At 45.0% G+C, this 25,232-nt stretch overlaps 2 protein-coding genes across 5 annotated transcripts in view; one reads left to right on the forward strand and one right to left on the reverse strand.

Moving 5' to 3' along the window:
• The window catches only part of PTPN3 (protein tyrosine phosphatase non-receptor type 3), a 143,957-nt gene that overhangs the window by 117,190 nt on the left and 1,535 nt on the right, over nucleotides 1–25,232 (reverse strand). The window lies entirely within an intron of this gene.
• The window catches only part of PALM2AKAP2 (PALM2 and AKAP2 fusion), a 611,547-nt gene continuing 606,917 nt past the window's right edge, over nucleotides 20,603–25,232 (forward strand). For all 4 annotated transcript variants that reach the window (XM_049710940.1, XM_049710941.1, XM_049710942.1 and 1 more), the window contains exons 1-2: nucleotides 20,603–20,713; nucleotides 23,140–23,191. The gene's annotated coding sequence lies outside the window, so the exon portion shown is untranslated. The remainder of the gene's footprint in view (nucleotides 20,714–23,139; nucleotides 23,192–25,232) is intronic.

Here is a 25,232-nt window from a genome sequence, read left to right on the forward strand (position 1 = left end):
GTCAGCACTTGTGACGATATTTCATCCTCCCACTGTAGGATGGATGCATTGAGGGCAGCCTTCATCTGTCTCTCAATCGTGTCCAGTCTGAGTAACCAGCTTTCTCTGACTGCATAGGCAGACTCAGGGGCCCCTCCTTCTGCATTTAGATTCCTCTAGATTCACACTGAACACATTATATACAATTGAGTAAGTCTGCTACCATCATTTCTTCTTATGCTGGGAGCCTAGAGAGAACCAGGAACCTACCAAGCGTGTGACGTGAGAGAAAACTAGTTGAAATTGGATTGCCTTATTGATATGTTCAAGTCAGCCCAAGTCCCTTGACTTCCCAAGGCCAGTGTATTATTTTCCATTACACTTCGTTCAGTGGCATTTAGAAAAATGTGCATAATATTAGCACGTATTTCAAATGCCAGTTCACAGGAGGGAACAATTTCCCAACAGTGTTATCTAGTTTCTTTTCAAGTTCACTGGGTTGAGGTCAGTCTTTGTAGTTAATATTGGGTTCCTGACCCAAACACAGCCTGTGCTAGTTATGAAGTCAGTTTTCCACGCTTTGGATAAAGAGGTGACCGTGGGAACATGTACTGCTCTGTCTCCAGCTTTGGCGGAGCCACTGAAAACCCAACCCAGCCTGGCTGTCCATGTCCCCGCACGGAAATGGGGACAGACAAGGACTGTCCAGCAGGAGGAAATGGACCCACTCTGCAAAGCCAGCCTTGGCATATGGAGCAAAGGAAAGTATCCTTCCCATTCAGGAGGAAAAATATCTCTTTAGCTATTTATTAAGCAACACTAACACTGAAGTAATCTTTTTTTTTTAATTAATTAATTTATTTATTTTTGGCTGTGTTGGGTCTTCGTTGCTGCGTGCGGGCTTTCTCTAGTTGTGGTGAGCGGGGGCTACTCTTCATTGCGGTGCGCGAGCTTCTCATTGCGGTGGCTTCTCTTGTTTCAGAGCACGGCCTCTAGGCGCGCAGGCTTCCGTAGTTGTGGCACAGGGGCTCAGTAGTTGTGGCTCGCGGGCTCTAGAGCACAGGCTCAGTACTTGTGGCACACGGGCTTAGTTGTTCTGTGGCATGTGGGATCTTCCTGGACCAGGGATCGAACCTGTGTCCCCTGCATTGGCAGGCAGATTCCTAACCACTGTGCCACCAGGGAAGTCCCCTCACGTAGATATTAAACTGGAGAACACAGGGAAAGAAGTGAGAAGGCACACAAAGAGATCCCAAGATCAAGAGACAGCCAGAGAGGGACTTGGCTGCTGGTCCAGTGGTTAGGACTCCACACTTTCACTGCCGTGGGCCTGGGTTCAATCCCTGGTCAGGGAACTAAGTTCTCGCGAGGTGTGTGGCACGGCCAAAAAAAATAATTTAAAAATTTTTTAAAAAAGAGAGACAACCAGAGAAACTGTGGTCAAGTGTTACATTAATGACCCCCAAAGAAGTGACTTCCTGGTGTCCTATACCTGTGTAGTCCTCTCCCACGCTGAGGCTAAGCGAAAGTGACTTGATTTGGCTAATGGGACATCAGCAAACAGGTCACAAATAGATTTTTTTTTTATTTTTATTATTTATTTATTTATTTTTGGCTGTGTTGGGTCTTCGTTTCTGTGCAAGGGCTTTCTCTAATTGCGGGCAAGCAGGGGCCACTCTTCATCACGGTGCGCGGGCCTCTTACTCTCGCGGCCTCTCTTGTTGCGGAGCACAGGCTCCAGACGTGCAGGCTCAGTAGTTGTGGCTCACGGGCCTAGTTGCTCCGCGGCATGTGGGATCTTCCCAGACCAGGGCTCGAACCCGTGTCCCCTGCATTGGCAGGCAGATTCTCAACCACTGCGCCACCAGAGAAGCCCCACAAGTAGATATTTAATAGGCACCTGCCACTGTGGCTGGCCCTCATGGAACCCTGGACTACCATGCCATTACCATTAAGAAGCCCGGGATAAAGGACTCCATGGAGAGAGGCCCAGTCAGGCCAGATTTGTCTCAGCTGAGCCCAGAGAAGACCAGTAGAAGAACCAGTCAGTCAACACCCTGAATCATGAGAAATTTAAAAAAAAAAAAAAAATGCCATTTTCAGCCACTGAGTCTTGAGAGTGGTTTCTTACCAGCACGAGATAACTGGGGCCACCACAACAGGAGCTCCTGCTGCCGAGGCCTCTGCCTTGTGACCTTTCTTTTCCAAACTGCTTTTATCCCTGGCTTGCCCGGGCCCAGCTGGGTGTCTATTCTGGGATTCTTTGAGATGTCCATCTTTCATATTGGCTCCTGTAGTCATACAGCAACCGTGCATTATGTTGAGGCCGTTGTCAAACCCCAGCATGCAAAGAGCTGAGTCAAAATGGGAGCGTCTTTAGGGGAGGGATATTGTGGGTCTTTCCCACCATTACGCTCCCATGCCTGGAATGGCGTCTGTCACATAGTAAGAGATATCCATAAGTAAATGAACATGCAGATCTTGGGAGCTTGTTCAAACTATAAATTCCAGGGTCCCACCTCTGGAGATTCTGATTTGATAGATCTGGGTCAGGTCCAGGAAACTGCATGGTAATTAAGCTACCTGAGTGATGCCAAGACAGGAGGCCCATGCAACACATTTTCACCATTAAGGCCTCAAGTTATTCTTGCAACCAAAAGAGGCCAAATGACCACTTTTCTAGGTGACTGTAAATCAGAGACACCTGGGGAGCGAACACTCTTGGGTGAATCCAACGCAACTGGTCCACAGACTGAAGGACATTTGGAAATCACTGGCCCAACCAACACAGTTCTCCGAAAGTCATTTGACAGCCAAACACACTTCTCTCGTTCCTGAGAGCAGAGAAGACAGGCTTCCTTAGTTAGACATTCTCACGCTAATCTTTAAGACTTTTTGAAGAAAGGTTTTCATGATTATCGTGAGAAGTAGTTGTTAGGGACTCCTTCTAAATCTAATGGTCTCATATGTCAATGAGATATTGGGAACACCTCTGTCTCAAATACTGTGAGGGCTGGATGAGGTAAGATGCGTGAAGGCGTTTTCAAACTGAAAACACCATGCACATAATTTGTAAGCCTTTGACCATGCATGACTATGTCATGTAGGGGATTAAAAGGTTTAATCTACTTTTAGATAATCAATCAGGATTTATTATGAGTTACCTTGTTCTCCTAAGGAAGGGAAAGCCAGACTTTCAGGACCCCTGTGTAAAATGTTTCAGGGACAGAAAATCCTGGCTACATTTCTAATTCCTTCTCCTGGGGTTCAAAGCCAGGCACGATCTGAGTCCTGCATCACCTTGGCCTCTCCTTCCCCTTCCTCCTGCCCTCAAGTGTCAGCCCTTCCAAAATACTAATGCAGTCTGCTGGTTCACCTCTCTCACTAGCCCTGACTCAAGTTATGCTCTATGTCTGGAATGTTCTGTATAATTGTCCATCCCCATTCACCTGGACTTTTCATGAACCTTTGGTGTCTATTACTATCTTCCACCCTCTAGTCAGACAGAATCGACCAGCCCCTGTTTTTAATGCCCACTGAACGTTTATCCAAGCTCCTGTATCCCTTGGTTGGGCTTACCTAAGCCTGGAAGTCTCTGCCCTTCTCCCACCCCGAGGGCAGGGACTTTTCCATATTAATCCCCTTGTCTCTGGCCCTGAGCACAGTGCCTGGCACAGAGGAGGGACTAATAAATATGTGTTGATTTTATGAAAGCCGGGGGCTGTCTTTGGCAGGGTTTCAAGTTCTAGAGAAAGAAAGGCGCTCATGCCTGGCAGAGGTCAAGTGTCTCTCTCTGAATCTGATTCCCTGCTGCTGTCCTTTGCCCTTTTCTCCTCCATACGGAGACTTAATGAAAACCAAACAACTCACCCCAAGCTGCTTTGCCTGATCTTTAGCTCGTGGGGATATCCAGCAGGTTTAGAAGAGTTTGCCTACATGGGTATCATATGCAAATGTAGTACTTGATATAAATGAACAGATTAAGATATTCATGAGAAATCTCTTCTGAAGGCTAGTTCTGCATTTTTGGTGCCTACTAGATACCTCCAGCTAGATATCCCCAAAGCACTTCAAACTCAACACGTCCCAACCTAATAGATCAACTCCATCACACAAACCTGCGCCTTATCTACTGACCATCTGCCCATTGCCTGGGTGCCCAGCCCCAATGCCTCCCTGTCCTGTCATCTAAGAAAATGACATGTTCTCTCCATTCTACCCCCATGATAGTTCTCACATCCTTCCCAGACTCCTCCTTCCACTCCAGGACCTCCTTACCTCTCACCTGAGCTCCTATAAATAGCCTCCCAACTGATCTCCAGCTTCCTCTCAGTTTTTTCTCGAAATCTGGTAACAGGTTCATCTTGCTAAAGCACAGATTTGAACAGGTTACTCCTCTGTTTGCAAACCTCCAACGGCTCCCTGGGGCCTGCCCACTGAATAAAGTCCAAACTCCTTGGTTGGCGCCCTGTACCATCTTTAACAACCCTGTCTAATCAGACGCCATCTCTTGGGAAGTGAGGATGTAAGCGGGAGGCAGCAAGAGGCATCCTTCATTCAACAATTACTGATTAGCACCAACCATCTGCCATGCGCTGTTCTAGGTTCTGGGAATACCGTCAAGTCCTTGATTTTGTAGAGCTTGTTTGTGAGAAGACAAAAAACAAAGTCATTAATATGTGTTTTCAAGATGACCGCTATCCTGAAAAATGAGTGTGGTAGGTTGTATAGATTGAGATCGCATTGGCCCCCATTCTTCCCTCCTTCCTGCATCCAAACTTTCTGCCACATGACCCGGAAGTTCCTTACACTAGAAGTAGCTGGACTTCTCCCTGCTGAACTTCGGGCTGCGCCATGTGACTTGCTTTGACCAATGGGATGTTTGCAGGTGTGATGCAATCAGAGGCTTGCAGCAGACTTGTGTGGTCAAGCTTGTCCCTCTTGAACTTCTGCTTCTGCCATAAAAAGACTAACCCACGTAGAGTGCTGGTCCCAGAAGAAGGAGGAAAATGTGAAGTACAACCAAACTGCAAATAAGCTGTTGTTGTTTTTAAGACACTGAGTTTTGGGGGGATGGTCTATTACTGGGGCAAAAGCTGACTGACCAAGGAACTTTAATTCTAACCTCCATGAGATCTACTTGACACCCCTGCCTTGGAGGCACTGTTCCAGAGGGACTGGGCTGCTGCTAGGGGGGTTCTCATACTTCCTTACTTCCACACAAGAAACCCTTCTATGCAGGCAGTATCTTAATCTAGCCCTTTCATCAGTATCTATGAAACCTGAGTATGTCTTTTCCTTGCAACCTGAAAAAGCCTAGGACGATGTCTCCCCTACTATCGTGAGGTCCTCGAGGGGAGAGATTGTTCTTGATGGCTCTGCTGGCGCAGAGCCTGGTGTAGCGCATGGTACACTCCACTAGTTGTGGAACCAGATGAAACTCCTGTCAAAATTAGTGGATTTAATGAAGCAGCCTGCCCTAGGTCTTCTCTTGGAAGATCTTTTTCTGTGCAAGAGACTATTATCCATTCAGTTTATCTATCTCCCCATCCACCCACTCATGGGGCTGGAAAGCACTCTGCCAGGCCCTGGGATATAAAGGCAAATTAGACATGACCGATCCTTGTCCTTATAGAGATCGCAGACTCATAGAAGAGACAGATAGACTATTCCCAGGGGGGTGAGATAAAATCTATCAGAAATGAGAGCAAGATACTGAGGGAGTATAGTCTGGTGGGTCAGAGAAGACTTCAGGGATAAGATGACACTTCAGATGACTTTGATAGGCAAGGAGGAACTGACCAGGTATAGAAGGGGGAGAACATTCTGGGGAGAAGGTGTGACGGTGCATGAGCTTAAAGTCTATGATGAGGGTATGAGGGTGTGTGGGGCAGGGAGGGGGTGGGAAGTGGTGGGAAAGGAGGTAGAAACTGAGGCCTGGCCAGATGCCAGAGCCTCGTGTGCTACGGTCAGGAGTCTGGACTAGGTGCCAAGGGCACTGGGGAGCACGGAAGATTTTGAGCAGGTGTGTGACATGTTTGGATTTTGCATATTTCAAAGACCCCGCCTGGCAACAATGCCTTGGGAAGGGACAAGGAAGCTTCTTAGGTCATTGCAGTGATAAAGTGGGGGGGGATGTAGATGACCTGAAATGCCGGCAGAAACCTAGAGAAGGGGAGGGGTGGGAGGGTGAGGAGGCTGAATGGATGGACCTGGTGACGGGGGGCACGGGTCGGGGGGAAGGAGGTGTTGCAAATGACTCCCAGGTTTCTGCTTAAACAGCAGTACGGATGACGGCATACCACTCACAGAGGCTGAGAGCCTTGGGGTGGGGTGTGAGGAGAGAAGATGAGTCCCCTTTGACCATGTGCGTAAGGGGCCACTGTGGGGCTACCAAGTGTATGTTTCCCAGGCAGCTATACACCCAAACTCAGGAGAGAGGTGTATTTGGGTGTCATGCCTGTGATGGTGGTTGGAACCATGAATTTGTTTGCTCTGTGGCCTGGTGCTTGAGCTGATGCTTGCAGAAGCACTGAGGAGTCATCCCCACATAGTAGGCAGGTTTTGGAAGCCCCCAAAGAATCCCTACATGGCATGTAAGACATTATCCTAGGGTGTTCAGGTGGGAAGCATCCTGGTTTACCTTTATGTTGCCCGAACCCTCCACAGGGCCCAGACATTAGCACATGCTCAGGAATGCTGGATGAATGGATGAATGAATGAGGTTCCCCCGGTCCTTTGGAAGTCATAGATGGAGAACCAACTTCATTAGGCCCCATACCTGGGGTGATTCTGTAGGTTCAAGTTCTGAAATAACCAAGTTCAGCTTTCCCATAATTCCATACTTTCCAGAGGTCCTTAGGTGATTTCTAGAATCACTTTGGGAACCTCCTAAGAATGCAGATTCCCAGGCCCCGTGGATAGCTATTTTGATTTAGTAGGTCTGGGCTGCAGCCTAGGAATCTGCTCTTGAAACAAGCTCCTGAAGTCTTTCTGCTGTGGATGCAATGTGGACGGTATTTTGGGAAAAATCCCTCGTGCTGCGTATTCCCCATTTCCCCATCCGGGTCTGCTCTCTGCTTTCATTCACTCTGCTGTGCACCCAGGGAGGCTGCCCTGTGGGGCTCGTACCACCCGGACTCCTTTGGTCTCTGGCTTCCATTTGTTTTCAGCCAGTGGGGGGCGACAGCAGGGGGTGGGTGGGAGGAGGGGGGTAGGCATTGATTCCCCCTCTGCCCCAAGCTGCGGTTTGGCACTGGCTGCATCCTCAGCTCTTGCCGAGCAGCCCCTCTCTGCCAGCTGCAGCTCTCGCCAAGTCCGGCTCCAGCTCTCTTCCTTCACCCCTTCAGGCCTAGGGGTAGTACTTCCCCCAGCACCTAGTCTCTGGGTGCTTCGCCATCTTGATTTCCTATATCCTCACCCAGACCTCGAAGTATTTTGTTCATTACGTGCTCTTCAGTTACCTCTTTGAGTGTGCCCTCTGCTTCCTGCCAAGACAGGAAAACAAAAACACTGACTGGAAAGAGGCAGGAACTCTGGGCCCAGTTCAGTTCAGTTCAGTTCAATTCAGCAAACATTTACTGAGCGAGGTCCTATGAGTCCAGCTCTATATCAGGAGCTGAGGATGCAGAAATGACTCAGACACAGTGCCTGCCTGCAGAGAGCTCGCTGCCTAATGGGACGTAGAGCCCCAGAATACAGGGTGATGATGGTGTGACTCGGGGTCACTCTGGAAGTGCAGGGGGGACCACTATGCCAGGAGTGGCAGACAACAGAGTCTTCCCAGAGGAGGTGACAGCGTGGAATTTGGGTGGTCAGGAAAAGGATGAGAGAGAACAATTCAGGCAGAGATAGAATCACGAAGATGTGAATGGGTTTGTGTGGGCTGGGGGGGGCCTCCCACCCTTTCCCAACTGCCATGGTTTGGGCTCCTTTCCTTTTTTTTTTTTTTTTTTTGTTTTTTTTTGCGGTACGCGGGCCTCTCACTGCTGTGGCCTCTCCCGTTGCGGAGCACAGGCTCCGGACGCGCAGGCTCAGTGGCCATGGCTCACGGGCTCAGCCGCTCCGCGGCATGTGGGATCTTCCCGGACCGGGGCACAAACTCGTATCCCCTGCATCGGCAGGCGGACTCTCAACCACTGCGCCACCAGGGAAGCCCTGGGCTCCTTTCCTTTTAAAGCAGGTTTAATTCACCAACCTATCAAAGCTCCCCTTGCTTCCCTCAGATGGGTATTTGGGGAAAAAAGAGGGAGACTGGGTGGAGTATTGGGCCTGGGGTCCATGAGGTTAAGACAAAAGAAAAGCTCTGGCTGGATGTACAACAGACCACCCTGATTTCACAAACTATCTCCATTGACTTTAAAGGAAGATGAGTCAGGCAAACTCCTATTTATTCGTCAAAAGCCGAATGACGGCTTCCCTGGTGGCGCAGTGGTTGAGAGTCTGCCTGCTGATGCAGGGCACACGGGTTCGTGCCCAGGTCCAGGAGGATCTCACATGCCGCGGAGCGGCTGGGCCCGTGAGCCATGGCCGCTGAGCCTGCGCGTCCGGAGCCTGTGCTCCGCAACGGGAGAGGCCACAGCAGTGAGAGGCCCGTGTACCGCAAAAAAAAAAAAAAAAGCCGAATGAGATTTCACCTCCTCCAGGAAGACTTCCTGGAAGCCCCTGACTAGTGCTCCTTCTCTTGTATTCATCATAGTCTCTGGTAATTTGTATGATCACCAGCGTATCTAGCCCACTTGACTACTAGCTCCTCAAGTATAATACATGGGGCCTAGGGCATAGTAGAGCATCAGAAAATATTTGTTGAATTGACTTAAAAGGAATTCTTGCTGCAGTAGGGGAAGTAATAATAACAGTGATATTATCAGCCCTTTGAGGAATGAGGAAACTAGCCCAGGGCAGTGAAGGAACTTGCTCATGACCACAAAGCCCATAAACAAGGCAGAATGGGGACTCGAAACCAAACAAGTCTGTTGATTCCAAGGGCTGGAGGATACACCGCTGGGCTCCTCACCCACAAGGGCACAGCAGGAGTGGCTGCCCAGTGCGGCCCAGCCAGGAGATTGAGAATAAGAATAAGAACCACTCCTCTCCAGGAATTGTTCAGAGCACTTCATTTGCATCAACTCACTTAACCCTGACAACAGCTGTGTGTGGTACATGCGTGATCATGGCCCGATTTGACAGATTAGGATTCAGAGACTGGACGTGGTTAAGAAATGTATCCAGGGTCATACCAAGAAGGAGGCAGAGCTTACAGTGAAACCCAGACTTATTCCAGAGCCCGTACGTGCTCTGAACCATCATAACTTCTCCAGGGAACGCGACACCAGCTTCAGATTTAGGAAGAAAGAGAAAACATTTATATGTATTATATTTGTAAGAGAGTGATAAACTGAAATATGCCTCTACATCATGGCAAAAGAAAAAGAAAAAGAATAATGTTTCTAGAAGCATCCTTAAATTATACAAAATTACACACATTGTGAGTTTTGGAAAATTTAGAGCATCACAGAGTAAATTGCATGGGCCTGGTGGAATGGGCTTGTTCTGCTACTGAGCAGCTGTGTTGTCCTGGGCACATCTCTTCCCCTCTCTGGGCTTCATCTGTTTCCACATCTTCCAGAGGCTCCATGAAGGTGTTTCGTTTTGGATTGCAAAAGCCATGGCAGTTTGTATCAAGCATAGTCTTTTAGCGCCCTCTACTGTCCAGTTACAGCACTGTCAGTGATGTGGGTTAGAGGGGAAGGAAAATCAGCCTATGCTTGAAACAAATGGTGAGCAGTGAAGAGCAGCTACAGGGGAAGTCCATGATGTAAAGCAAAAGCCAGTCCTGTTCCAACCCATCAAAGACTTAGAAGTCCTGTTGATCCTGCCCGCACAATTTCAATTGTTTCCGACCTGCGTTTTCCCGAGTGCACATTCACGTGCAGTCTGTACACCCACACACAGCACCACCTCTGTTCTCATAGCATCACATTGTATGGTAAGTGCCTGTTGACACATCTGTCTTTTTAAGCACGGGGCCTGCGGTTACTCGCCTTTATTTTCTCTCTCTGCCTCATGGGATAGTGTATGACACACAGGCCCTCAACTGGAGTTTACTGCATGGATGAACAGAGAGAGGAGGGAATGAATCAAGGAAAGAGAGAGCCCTCTGGGAAGAGGTTGAGGTGAGAGGAGCAGGGAGCATGGGAAGTTCTGAGTTGGGAACTAGTGTGCCTCAGGTTCAGCGAGGTTCCCTGCTGATCTCCTGTTGCACTGGCATCTTTTCAAAGTCGGAGCGTGGAAGGGGTTTCATGAAGGGGACAGATGGAGGGCTTTCGGGGTATTGCTGGGGTGCTGGATACATGGTGTGCTCATCTTGGGAAAATAGATTCAGCTATACACTTGTGTTCACTTAAAATGTGCACATCTTTCTGAATGTATGTTGTACTTTGATGAAAAGCTTAGGTAAATCTAATTTGAGAGAGGGGTGGATATGTCTGCTTATGCCTTGCTCCAGAGGTAGAGGCAGGCTGCTGAGTTTCCTTCAAAGAGCTCACTCCATGTTCTGTCTTAGCGTCTGATGGCCCAGCTCTAGGGAAACCCATGTGACCAGACCCATTGGCCTTCATTGCTGTTTGACACTCTTGCCCACTCCCTCTTTCTTGAGATATCTCCATCCCTTGGCTTCCAGGACTCGATGTTTTTGCTCTGTGTTTGGCTATAGCTCCGTCTCCTTTGTGGGCCTCTCTTCCAAGAACATTCTTTGAAGTTCCCAAGGGTTCTGTGCTAGGCTTGCCCTGTTTCTAACTGCAAATTCTCCCTGGATGATCTCATCCCCTCTCATGGCCAACCCTGTGTCGATGACTCACAAATACTTATCTCAAGCCCATCTCTCTCTCCTGAGCTGTGGACCACTTATCCAATTGTTTCTTTGACATCTTTGCTCAGACATCTCACCGGTAACTCCACGCACCTTGGGTGGTGTCCATTTCTCTCTGCACCCCTATCCAAAACCATGTTCCTCCTTATGTGTTCCTTATTTCAGTGAGTGGCTCCACCGTTTATCTGGGGGTTGGGCTTAATTCCCTGTGGAAGACTATATTATTGTTCAGCAAATCCTCACTCTCCCTTTCTTTCCATCTTGAAGCAGAGTATACTTCCATACCTCATTGACTTTGGGCTTGTCCGTGGGTCTTGCTTTGAATAAAGGAATGACCACATGGCCGTTCCCAATAGAGGCTCTAGTGGCACTGTGCTGGGAGCCGCCTGTGTTTCTCTTCCGCTGGTTCTCCTGCCACCTGTCACGAGGAGAGCAGGCCACAGATAGCTGCTGCAGCCTGGGTGCTTGAATGGCAGACATGTGGGGCAGACCTGAGCGACCTGGAGCCTAGAGCTGAGCCCAACTGAGTTAGGTTGAGTTCAGCTGACCCACAGACCCATGTGCAAGAAATAAATGTTTGTTACTGTAAGCCACTAAGATTTCTAGACTTTTCCAACTACTCACTCCCCACATTCGACCAAGACCTGTCAATTCTACCTCCTACCTTTGTTCTGATGCATCCAATGCCACCATTTCCCACTGCTGCACCCTACTCCAGGCTCTTCTCATCTCTTGCCTGGACGCTTGCAAGTCTTTTTGCTGGTTTCCTCACATTCGATCTTGTCCCTATTAGTCCCATCTCCACACTGTAGCAAAAGTGATCTTGCTAAAATTCAGGTCAGTTGTACCCCTTCTTTAGGCGTTTCAAGGGCTTGCCATCACATTTAGGAAACTGTCCACATCCATGGCACTCAAGGCCCTTGACCCTGTGGACGCTGCCATCTCCCCCGCCCCTCACTCACCCCTTCTCCTCCATGCTCTGCCTACGCGCACCTCTTCCAGCTTCATGAGAGCCCCCTGCTCTTTCGTGCCCTGGGCCTTGGCCATGCCTTCCTCTCTGCCTGGACCACAGTCTATTTCCCTTGCCCAACTGCACGTGGGTCGCACTTCTCATCCTTTATGGGTCAGCTTAGGAATGATTTCCTCTGGGGAGTCTCCTCTGATTCCCACTGTTCTGGATGAAATCCAATTGCTATTTGCTCCCATGGCACCCTGAGCTTTTCCTACCCAAAGACATATCAAGCTATTTTCTCGCTTTAATTTGCTTGTCTTTTCCACTGGACTTGAGCTCCCACAAACTCAGGGACTATATCGAAATTGTTCATCCTTACATTCCTAGTGTTTAAAAAGTTGCCTATGCTCATTCTTTCAGTTCAAATATTGTTTGTTGAATAAATACTATGGGAAAATAATATGAATGGGCTAAAGAAGTCCAAGATGGAAACAAAAACCACAGAAGGGACTCAGAGAATGTCTAGTCTCATTCTTTCATTGTACAGATGGGGAAATTGAGGCTCAGAGAGGGCTTGACTACGCCAAGGACGTGGAGGCTGTTAGAGGCAGAGCTGGAATTGGAAGGTTCTGATGGGACTGCCTGGGTTTTAGTTGTTGTCTGATCTGAGGAATTTAAATGATTAATTTAGGTTCTTAGGACCTGCAGTATTAACATCACCTGGGAGTTTTTTTTAGATCAGGCCCTGCCCTAGCCATACTGAATCAGGATCTTCATTTTAACAAGATCTCCAGGGGCTTTGTAGATACAAAGTCTGAGAAACACTCATTTCAGTGACCAGGGGGACAGCTAATGTGGCTTAAAGGTCATTCCAATTCATGCAGGAAAGCCAGCTGGTACAGTGGGAAAGAAAACCCAGCCAAAATGTGGTGGCATTCAGTTCATGCTGTAAATCAAAGGCCAAACGTGTGGGCCCCTCACCTTCCAAAGTTCCAGATAGTTTGGGAGTCCAGGACCTGGACCGATGAGGGAATAATGGTTCAACTTTAGGTGAGGTGAATGAAGGGGGCTTGCATAAAGGGAAACTCCCAGAAGCCCAGCTGACCAGCAGACCTGATGCTGCAAATTTCCATCTTTTGAACCTGTAAAATCTAAAAAGTTTAATAAATATTTATTTATTTACACAAATAATTCTCCCCATGCTGCTTGAGGTGACGGTGAAAGTGGTATACGCCTACCCTGCTAGTGACATTGTCAGCGGGTGCAGGCTGTTTTGTAAACACTGCAGCAATATGTAGCAACAACTACAACATTGTTGATCTCCTTGGACCAAGTAATGCCATTCACAAGAAATAATCCTAAGGAGATAATTCAACAGAAGTGAAAATCTATATGCATGAAGATGTTTGCTACAGGTAACAGTGGAAAATACTAAATAAAAAAGGGAATGATTGAGCAAATTAGAATATGGTATCTTCACGACCATTTAAATTTAATTATAAAATAGCTACTATGTCTTACTTCATCTGCTTGGGTTACAGTGGTGGTTAATAGCCTGGTCTCTGGGTGTTTGATTCTGGCTCCACCATTTACTGTATGATCTTGGGCAAGTTTACTTAAAATTTGCTTAATTTTTGCTTAATTTTAATTTACTTAAAATTTACTTAAAGTTTACTTAAAACTTAACCGCTCTATGCCTCAGTTTCCTCATCTGTAAAATGGGGATAATAACAATACCTACTTCATAGGATTGTTGTAAGGATGGAATGATTTAATTTAATTAATTAAAGTGCCTGGAATAGCGCCTCTATAAATTTGTGTTACTATTATTTTTAAGAGTCAAATTAAATGGCCTGATACTCTCACTCCACCTGACACAGGAATGCTTTTCCTGCATCCTCAGGGCCTGACCTATGATAAGTCCAAGACCCCCGGGGATGTTCCCTCAGTCCTCCTTGGAATCAGCCTGGTTTTCCAGCCTTGTGGAGAGAAAACAAGAGAATTTGCTTGGCTGGCCTGTACATTGTATTCTTTGTGGCTCTGTTGCTGTTATGGTGTTGCTATTGAAACAGGTGATTCAGGGGCCATCTTAAATTCTTCCTCCCTCAGCATTATGGGGAACTGTGGTAACTCCACCCCGTATAGGCCTTTAGTACACACAGACACACACACACGTGCACACACACACAACCACCTTCTGTAAGCCACTCCCCCAGCGCACCTGAGTTCTGGTTGCTGAGGCTGAACAAGGTCCCTTTTTTCTTCTCCCAACCCCTTGGTCTGTTTACATTTAGTGCCCTAGAATGGCATACTTTTCAGCAGATAATCCTACTTGTTCCGATGATAATAATAGCTACCATTAATTGAAAGCCAGAAGTGTGCCGGCCAGGTGTTCTGCTGTATTTTTACAAACATCAGTCCTTAGAATGAAACTATGAGGCAGGTACCTAAGAGGTAAGTACCATTGTTTCTATCTTACTGGTAGAGCCTCTGAAGTACAAGCATGTTATGGGGTTTGCTGGAGATCCACAGTTTGCAAGTGAAAAATCTGAGATTTTAACCCAGATTTGTCTAACTCCAAAGCCCACACTCAGAACCACTACCCTAAACTGCCTCCCTACATAGGGACATAAGCAAGAAGTTTATGATAAATGGTAACTAAAAAAGTAAAAGGAAAATTGCATCACTACAATGCATAGAGTTGTGCAAAAATATGTCTGCATGTAGACAAAGCATTGAGAATATTTGCTGCGCAAGGGCCATAGGATTAGGTATGATTTTTTCATTTTAAGTAATTTCCTTTAGTGACAGTTGCTGTATAGCCTTTACAATTTGAAAAAAGCTACCCTCCATCTGCAAAAATGACTGCCTTTAGGCCAATAGTTCTCAGCTTTGATTGATCATGAGAATCACCTGGAGGGTCTTTTAAAAGTGACCCAATGCCTGGGCTCCACCATAGATGAATAAATCAGAATCTCTGGGGGTTGAGTCCAGGCAGTGGTTTGTTTTTTGTTTTTTGTTTTTTTTTTTGCGGTACGCAGGCCTCTCACTGTTGTGGCCTCTCCCGTTGCGGAGCACAGGCTCCGGACATGCAGGGGCCCAGCCGCTCCGCGGCATGAGGGATCTTCCCAGACCAGGGCACGAACCCGTGTCCCCTGCATCGGCAGGCGGACTCTCAACCACTGCGCCACCAGGGAAGCCCAGGCAGTGGTATTTTAAGAGAGTCCTCCCATTGATTTTGTGTGCAACTAAGATTGAGGAACAGCTTCAGGGAGAAGCTTCACCTTCCACTCTCCTTCCAGAGAATCTAGCTGCCCCATATTCTGTGACCCGGTGCTAATTAACTCAAGCTTTTCCCTCTTCGCCCAGGAAAAAGCTAGCAATATGACTTTCCCCCCCAATCCTTTTAGCAGGTGGGCACTGAGAAGAATCTTTGGGTGGCGGAGATATTCTGTATCTTGATTGTGGTGGTGGTTAGATGACTGTATACATTTGCCAAAACTCACTAAACTAGACTTAAAATTGGTGAATTTTATTATGTGTAAATTATACTTCATTAAGCCGGTGTTTAAAAAGGTATGAATATTGGAAAGGAAGAAGCAAATCATTATTCACAGAAATCAATATTCATATTGTGATTGATTAATTCTACTCCCTTGTGAATTAATTCTCTTTCTTTACATTGGTGCTCTTCTTCTCTAGTCCTGGCTTTCCTCAAATATTTGGCAATTCTTGGCTGCCTTCTCTTCTATGACTTTAGAAACGTCTAGTAAGCTTATGAAGGTTGTAGCTATGGTCCGAGTCCCTGCCTCCCATCGTTGTAGGGGTGATAGGCTGACTGCTGGCCCTTGTCATCTAGTATGGAGGTTCCTTCTCCTCCATCCCTTGAGTTTTCTAGGAAGCTGGGGCCTCAGAATCACACTCAGTGCTTCCACCTGGGAAAGATGCTGTCATCTGTTTCTTGTTATAGGTGAAGGAGGGGGAAGGGCTATCAGATCTACCTGCTTCTCAAAGTGGTTCCCAATTATGGTCTTTGAACCAGCAGCCTCAGCATCACCTGGGAATGTATTAGAAATGTGAATTCTCAGGCCCTGTCTCAGATCAACTGAATCAGAAACTCTGGGGTAGGTTTCAATCTATACTTCAAGCTGCCCACCAGGTGGTTCTCAAGGTTGAGAACCACTGTCTTGCTGAGAACCCCAGTTAATTTCCTGGACAATCACTCTTTCTCTTCCCTGATCCCTTTTCACAGCAGGCACTCTTGCAAGTATTTCAAGCTGAGGTTTCTTCCTTCCTGTTCCACCTTCAGTCCAATTCCAATTGCTTTCTATCATTCAGAAGTTCCCCACATTTTCTGGTGGATTGGAAGCACCTATTCTTGCTTTCTAGTGTTCCAATGGATTTTTATTTTTAATTGTGGTAAAAAGCATATAACCTATGTGCCATCCTCATTACTATCTCAAGAACTCTTTTCATCTTGCAAAACTGAAACTCTGTACCCATTAAACAACTCCCCATCGAATAGATTTTTAAAAAGCATATTTTTTTTCTGTCATTAAATGGAATTTTGGGTGTACATTGAGGTCACTGCATGTGCTCCGTATACCATCTTTCTAAAAAAATTGTGGTTAAATATACATGACAAAATGTACCATCTCATCCATTTTTAGGTCTACAGTTCGGTGTCATTAAGTACATTCATATTGTTCTGCAAGATCACCACTCTCCATCTCCAGAACTTTTTCATCTTCCCAAACTGAACTCTGTGCCCATTAAACACCAACTCCCCTTCCTCCCCTGCCAGCCCCTTGTAACCACCATCTACTTTCTGTCTCTATAAATTTGACTATTCTAAGTACCTCATATGAGTGGAATTATGTAGTATTTGTGCCTTTGTGACTGGCTTACTTCACTTAGAATAATGTCAAGTTTCAACCATGTTGTAGCATGTGTCAGAATTTCCTTCCTTTTTAAGGCTGAATAACGTTCTATTGTATGTATTCACCACATTTTGTTTATCCATTCATCGGTCAAGGTACACTTGAGTTGATTCCACTTTTTGGCTATTGTAATAATCCTGCTATGAACATGGGTGTACAAATATCTCTTCATGTCCCTGCTTTCCCTTTTTTGGAGCATATAGCCAAAAGTGGAATTGCTGGTGCATATGGTAATTCTAATTTTAATTTCTGGAGGAATTGCCATGCTGTTTTCCCTAGCATCTGCTCTATTTTATATTCCAACCAACAGTGCACAAGGGTTCCAATTTCTCCACGTCCTTCCAACACTTGTTATTTTCTTTTTTTTTATCATAAATGTGTGTTGAATTTTGTCAGAAGCTTTTTCTGCATCTATTGACATTATCATATGGTTTTTATCCTTCAGTTTGTTAATATGGTTTATCATATTGATTGATTTGCGTATATTGAAGAATCCTTGCATTCCTGGGATAAACCCCACTTGATCACGGTGTATGATCCTTTTAATGTGCTTTTGGATTGTTTGTTAGTATTTTGTTGAGAATTTTTGCATCTGTGTTCATCAGAGATATTGGCCCATAGGTTTCTTTTTTTGTGACATCTTTGTCTGGTTTTGGTATCAGAATGAGTTTGGGAGTGTTCCTCCCTCTGCTATATTTTGGAAGAGTTTGAGAAGGATAGGTGTTAGCTCTTCTCTAAATGTTTGGTAGAGTTAGCCTGTGAAGCCATCTGGTCCTGGGCTTTTGTTTGTTGGAAGATTTTTAATCACAGTTTCAATTTCAGTGCTTGTGGTTGGTCTGTTTATATTTTCTATTTCTTCCTGGTTCAGTGTCAGAAGGTTGTGCTTTTCTAAGAATCTGTCCATTTCTTCCAGGTTGTCCATTTTACTGGCATATAATTGCTTGTAGTAATCTCTCATGATCCTTTGTATTTCTGCAGTGTCAGTTGTTACTTCTTTTTCATTTCTAATTCTGTTGATTTGAGTCTTCTCCCTTTTTTTCTTGGTAAGTCTGGCTAATGGTTTATCAATTTTGTTTATCTTCTCAAAGAACCAGCTTTTAGTTTTATTGATCTTTGCTACTGTTTCCTTCATTTCTTTTTCATCTACTTCTGATCTGATCTTTATGATTTCCTTCCTTCTGCTAACTTTGGGGTTTTTTTGTTGTTGTTCTTCCTTCTCTAATTGCTTTAGGTGTAAGGTTAGGTTGTTTATTTTAGATTTTTCTTGTTTCTTGTGGTAGGATTGTATTGCTATAAACTTCCCTCTTAGAACTGCTTTTGCTGCATCCCATAGGTTTTGGGTCATTGTGTTTTCATTGTCATTTGTTTCTAGGTATTTTTTGATTTCTTCTTTGATTTCTTCAGTGATCTCTTGGTTATTTAGTAGCGTATTGTTTAGCCTCCATGTGTTTGTATTTTTTACAGTTTTTTCGCTGTTATTGATATCTAGTCACATAGTGTTGTGGTCGGAAAAGTTACTTGATACGATTTCAATCTTCTTAAATTTACCAAGGCTTGACTTGTGACCCAAGATATGGTCTATCCTGGAGAATGTTCCATGAGCACTTGAGAAGAAAGTATATTCTGTTGTTTTTGGATGGAATGTCCTGTAAATATCAATTAAGTCCATCTTGTTTAATGTGTCATTTAAGCTTGTGTTTCCTTATTTATTTTCATTTTGGATGATCTGGCCATTGGTGAAAGAGGGGTGTTAAAGTCCCCTACTATGATTGTGTTACTGTCAATTTCCCCTTTTACGGCTGTTAGCATTTGCCTTATGTGTTGAGGTGCTCCTATGTTGGGTGCATAAATATTTACAATTGTTATATCTTCGTCTTGGATTGATTCCTTGATCATTATGTAGTGTCCTTCTTTGTTTCTTGTAATAGTCTTTATTTTAAAGTCTATTTTGTCTGATATGAGAATTGCTACTCCAGCTTTCTTTTGATTTCCATTTGCATGGAATATCTTTTTTCATCCCCTCACTTTCAGTCTGTATGTGTCCCTAGGTCTGAAGTGGGTCTCTTGTAGACAGCATATGTATGGGTCTTGTTTTTGTATCCATTCAGTGAGCCTGTGTCTTTTGGTTGGAGCATTTTAATCCATTTACATTTAAGGTAATTATCGATATGTATGTTCCTATTACCATTTTCTTAATTGTTTTGTGTGTGTTATTGTAGGTCTTTTCCTTCTCTAGTGTTTCCTGCCTAGAGAAGTTCCTTTAGCATTTGTTGTAAAGCTGGTTTGGTGGTGCTGAATTCTCTTAGCTTTTGCTTGTCTGAAAAGCTTTTGATTTCTCCATTGAATCTGAATGAAATCCTTGCTGGGTAGGGTAATCTTGGTTTTAGATTTTTCTCTTTCATCACTTTAAGTATATCCTGCCACTCCCTTCTGGCCTGCAGAGTTTCTGCTGAAAAATCAGCTGATAACCTTATGGGGATTCCTTTATATGTTATTTTTTATTTTTCCCTTGCTGCTTTTAATATTTTTTCTTTGAATTTAATTTTTGTTAGTTTGATTAATATGTGTCTTGGTGTGTTTCTCCTAGGGTTTATCTTGTATGGGACTGTCTGTGCTTCCTGGACTTGGGTGACACTTTCCTTTCCCATGTTAAGGAAGTTTTCCACTATAATCTCTTCAAATATTTTCTCAGACCTTTCCTTTTTCTCTTCTTCTTCTGGGACCCCTATAATTTGAATGTTGGTGAGTTTAATGTTGTCCCAGAGGTCTCTGAGACTGTCCTCAATTCTTTTCATTCTCTTTTCTTTATTCTGCTCCCTGGCAGTTATTTCCATCATTTTATCTTCCAGCTCACTTATCCGTTCTTCTGCCTCACTTATTCTGTTATTGCTTCCTTCTAGAGTATTTTTCATTTCAGTGATTGTGTTGTTCATCACTGTTTGTTTGCTCTTTAGTTCTTCTAGTTCCTTGTTAAATGTTTCTTGTATTTTCTCCATTCTGTTTCCAAGGTTTTGGATCATCTTTACTCTCATTACTCTGAATTCTTTTTCAGGTAGGTTGCCTATTTCATCTTCATTTATTTGGTCTTGTAGGTTTTTACCTTGCTCCTTCATCTGTAACAAATTTTTTTGTTGTTTCATTTTTTTTTTTTTTTTTGATGGGTGGTGCTGTATTCCTATCTTACTGGTTGTTTGGCCTGAGACGTCCAGCACTGGAGTTTTCAGGCAGTTGGATAGAGCTGGGTCTTGGTGCTGAGATGAGGACCTCTGGGAGGCCTCACTCCGAATGATATTCCCTGGGGTCTGAGGTTCTTTTAGTCCAGTGGTTTGGACTCGGACCTCTCACCACAGGAGCTTGGGCCTGACCTCCAGCCTGGGAACCAAGATCCTGCAAGCTTTGTGGCTCAGTAAAAAAAAAAAAAAAAAAAAAAGAAAGAAAGTAAAAAGAGCAGTACAATATCAAAGAATATAAAACAAAATAAAATTAGAAAGATAAAAAATATATTAGGAAAAATAAAGCTATAACTGAAACAACTGCAACAAGGGAAAATAAAACCACAGCAGAAAAAAAAAGGGGGGGGGTTGGGGAACAAGCCAGAAGGAGAGATCACTAACAAAGTATAAAGAATAAAATAAAATTAGAAAAATAGAAGATTTATTAGGAAAAATAAAAATAAAAAAGAATCAACAAGGTAAAACAGAACCCCAATCTAAAAGAGGAAAAAAGAAAAGAAAAAAAAAGCCTTGGCTCTTGGGGCGGAGTTTAGGTGGGGGGTGGAACTCAGGCAGGGGTGGGGTTTTGGGTGGGGCGGGACCTAAGGGGGTAGGGGGAGTGACATTTGAGTGTGGGGCGGGCCTAGGCCAGGCATGTTCAAGCATGGGGCGGGGCCTGTGCTGAGGACCTACTCCGGGAAGGGGTGAGGCAGCACGTGGAATGGAGGGCCTCTGGAGTGTGGAGTGCCGGAGTTTGGAGGTAGGACCCTGAGTGGGGTTTAGGCCAAGCACGGTTGGAGGGGGTCTCAGAGGGTGTCTCCGAGTGTAGAGGTGGGGCCCTGGTGGGGGTGTAGGGGCGGGGCTTGGGCTCTGCACAGCAGGAGGGAGGTTCAGAGGGCAGAGGATTAGGCCCGGGAGCCCAACAGACTCCCTGGTGCCTAAGTGGACGGGGAAAGCACTGGCCCCGTTCCCTTCCGTTCCTTAGTGCCCCTCCCCCACCATCTCCCCAGAGTCTCCTCAGTCCCCGCTGGACCCCTAACCGTGGGTGGTCCTGCTGGGTGTAGGAACTCCTTCCCTCCCCCAGCTGCCCCTCAGGGGTGCCAGTCCAGAGGTCCGGCCTTTACTTTTGCTCCCCCTTCCCTCCCTCCCTCCCACTCCCTCAGGACCCATGCGGCTGGAGGGGGTCTCAGTGGGCAGAGGATTAGGCCCAGGATCTGAGCAGGCTCCTGGGGGCCCGAGTGGGCAGGGGAAACCTGGCCACGCTCCTTTTGGATCCTCTGCCCTCCCAGTGGTCCCCCAAATTCCCCCTTCGGATGTGGGATCTCTTCCCTCCCCCAGCTGCCCCTGTGGAAGTGGAGGCGGGTGCCAGTCCCGTCCCGCCTCCACTTCTCCTCCCCCATCACTCCCCCCAAGTCCCACGTCCTACCGGTCCCTGGGGGTTCCTTCCATCCCCTTAGGTGTCTGTGGTCCCCCATTGGTGCCCAGTAGGTGCCCCAGTTGTGAGGAGACGCGAATTCCACGTCCTCCTAGTATGCCATCTTGACTCCGCCCCCTCTTTTATTTTTTTTATGGTAGCCATCCTAATGGATGTGAAGTGGTATCCCATTGTGGTTTTGATTTTCTTTTTTTTTCTAAATTATTTATTTATTTATTTTTGGCTGCGTTTGGTCTTTGTTGCTGAATGGGGGCTATTCTTCATTGCGGTGCGTGGGCTTCTCATCACAGTGGCTTCTCTTTATTGCAGAGCCCCGGCTCTAGGCGCGTGGGCTGCAGTAGTTGTGGCACATGGGCTCATTAATTGTGGCTTGTGGGCTCTAGAGCCAGGCTCAGTAGTTGTGACGCACAGGCTTAGTTGTTCTGCAGCATGTGGGATCTTCCCGGACCAGGGCTTGAACCTGTGTTCCCTGCCTTGGCAGGCGGATTCTTAACCATTGCGCCACCAGGGAAGTCCCCTGTGGTTTTAATTTTCATTTCCCTAATTATTAGTGATGTTGAGCATCTTTTCATGTGCTTATTGGCCGTTTGTATATCTTCTTTGGAGAAATATCTATTCTAGTACTTTGTCCATTTTTGAATCAGGTTTTTTTTTTTGTCCCCAAGTTTTAGTAGTTCTTTATATATTCTGGATATTAATGCCTTATCAGATATGTAATTTGCAAATATTTTCTCCCATTCTGTTGGTTGCCTTTTCACTGTGTTAATAGTGTCCTTTATTGCACAAAATTTTTTCATTTTGATGCAGTCCAATTTGTCTATGTTTTCTTTTGCTGCTTGTGCCTTTGATGTCTTATCCAAGAAAATCAGAGGCAAATCCAGTGTCATGAAGCCTGTTTTCTTCTCTCTATGCCATCTTGATCTAGCCTCTAATAGCGGTTTCTATTTGTCTGCTAGTTAAACATAAATATCTATCTTTCCCCCACCCTGCCCTTGTCATGAGCATGACTGTTTAAAATCTGGCAATTTTGCTATCAATCCACAATATAGATACAGCTGCTCTCTGATGAAAGGCTAAGACAAGCTGGAGTAAGTTCTGAATGACCTTGATCTTAACCCTCATCACAGTGAAAGGGACTGGTGAAGAGTAGAGTAGGTGTTTTTGGAATCAAAAGGGCCTCACCCCAAATCTGCCTGCCTCTGCCACTGCTAGCTGGGTGGTTTGGGGCAAGTTCTGCCTCTTTGAGCTTCAGTTTTTATTTTATTGTTTATGTTTAAAATGGGGATAATAATACCTACCTTGAGGTGCAGTTGTGGGAATGACAGATGATGTGTATACATATCTGGCTCTTGGAAGCTGGAAGCCCTAATTATTAATTATTGCTGTGTTAGACTTGGTTGTCACCCAGTACATCTCCTCTACTTGACCACTAGCCCGTGAGCACCTCCAGGGACCAGTGTAGCACATCTTCATTTCTGGATCCCAACACTTGGTCCCAAGCCTAGTCAGTGGTAGGACCTCTGTAGGCCTTTGTTGAGTGAATGATTTGGAAGGTGAAAAAACATTCCCTTGCCGCCAGCCTGAAAGCCACATCCCTGTCATGGCATATGGGTGTGAACTTGTGGGTCTGAGGATTCACGTGAAACACATTCTTGCTCTTGGAATGTATTTCTTTCCACATATGGATGCCAAACGATGTCCAACTTTTCCTCTCTCCTCTTCACTGCTACTGTTTTTTGTCTACTTTCCAGGTGAAACTGATCCTGCATCCCAGAGGGAATTTTGGAAGAGGTTTCCCTGGAGGTGAAAACCAAGTGCCTGAATGGTTTTATTGCTGAAAGTCCTGAGTCTGGGAAACCTCTCAGTCTTGGAGTTTCCCTCAGAATGAAAAACAAGGGGAAGCTGACTGGCAGGTACATGGACAAGACAGAGATCTTTTGAATTCCCAACTTGATCAAAGTTTGGTTTGATAGATTCTGTACGGTTCGGTTAGGGTACATTGAATTTGGTAGTTAGAAGAGTATGGAGCAGGTCAGATTTTTGTTCTGGTTCCATTCAGATTTTTATTCTCTGTGCAGAGTAATACCATTGGCAACTTTAAAACAGTTACAGCGTGCAGTATGTCTTGACATGCTAAAGTGGCCAACATTGAGACTGAGGAAATACATGTATTAATTTTGGATCATAGTTACTTTTCTGAGCCTATTTTTGGACTGCAGTTTGCTGTCATCAGTACCAAATCTTCTTCGGTGAAGTATTTTCTCAAAGACAAGTCTTTATGAGTAATCATCAGAGAAAGGAAGCAGGTTAATTTTACTTTGAAAACTCTGTTGGGTGCCAAAGCTGGTAGGATGCGCAAACGTACAGGCTTGAACTGTTTCAGAAATGGATTTTAAAAGAATTGTGGCTAATGTTTTTCATCCCAGTGACTATTTCTGAGTTCAAATTTAGTGGAAGATGCTTATGATTACTTAACAGAAACATGTCAGACAGGTATTTTATATCCTGGTGCGTTCTTTATGCTCTCTCACTGGGCCAGCAGACTCCATATATCTCGTTCCCACGGTCTAGACCCTCCCTAGTGTTGTCAGCCCACCATTGACAACGTCCAGTTTAAAACACAGATCTGAGTAAGTCATCCTCCTGCTTAAAAATCCTCACTAGCTATCCCACTTCTCCCAGGATAAAGTCCGAAGACATCCCAGGCTTGTGTGAGCTGATCCTCCGTTGAGCCTATAAGCTTGCTTCCTGGCCCTTTCATAGCCTTTTTAGAACCCTTCCCTTATTCACATAACAAAAAATTAGCCATTTCAATCTAAACAAGTTAGTGGCATTTAGTACACTTACAATGTTGTGCAACCACCGCCATGATCCAGTTTCAGAATATTTTCATCACCCCCAAAGGAAGCCACGTACACATTAAGTAGTCACTCCCTATTGCCCTTCCCCCAGCCCCTGGCAACCACCAACCTACTTTCTGTGTCCCTGGACTTACCTGTTCTGGACATTTCATATGTATAGAATCATTGTGTGGAATATTGAATGGAATCATGTATAATATATGACCTGTGTGTCTAGTTTCTTTTATATAATACAATATTTTTGAGGTTCCTTTGCATGGTGACAGTACAGTATTAGAAATTCATGCCTTTCTATGTTTGAATAATATTCTATTGTATAGATATAGCACATTCATCTGATGGTAGACATTTCGATTGTTTCCATTTTCTGGTTATTATGACTAGTGCATGCACGTATGTGTATTTGCTTGAGTACCTGTTTTCAATTCTTTTGGATATATAGCTAGGAGTGGAATTGCTGGGTCATATAGTATTTCTATGTTTAATGTAGAAGAATTGCCAGACTGTTTTCTTCCCTTTTCTCTCATGTTTCTATAATACAATATATTCGAGAAAATTTCTACTGTAGTACAGTTATAAGATACCTTTAGTTATGACAGGCTGTATATGTATCTGACAGCAGGGATTAGGTCTTATTTATTTGTGAATCTCCAATACCCGGTACAGGGCTGCACAGAGAAGGTACTCAAAAAGTGTTTGTAGAATTGGATTGACTATAGAGGGGTAATATGCAGTTTTATCCTTGAGGAAGATGTGGTGTATGTGGTAAGGCTGTGAATATGAGTGATGGGCTAAGTGGAGATAGGGGGTGGGTGACGTGAAGAAGACCCTCCCAACTTCTTTGGACAAAGGGAAAGGAAGACCAGTGTGGTAGAACTAGTTATCCATAGACCTGGGTTCTATTGCTGGTTTGCCTTTAACTAACTCATTATAATTTTCCGAGAAGTTCAATTCTCCTCTTTGTCAAATGAAAAGATTGAATA

This window comes from Orcinus orca, chromosome 6, assembly GCF_937001465.1.
Source record: "Orcinus orca chromosome 6, mOrcOrc1.1, whole genome shotgun sequence".
Classification (NCBI taxonomy): domain Eukaryota; kingdom Metazoa; phylum Chordata; class Mammalia; order Artiodactyla; family Delphinidae; genus Orcinus; species Orcinus orca.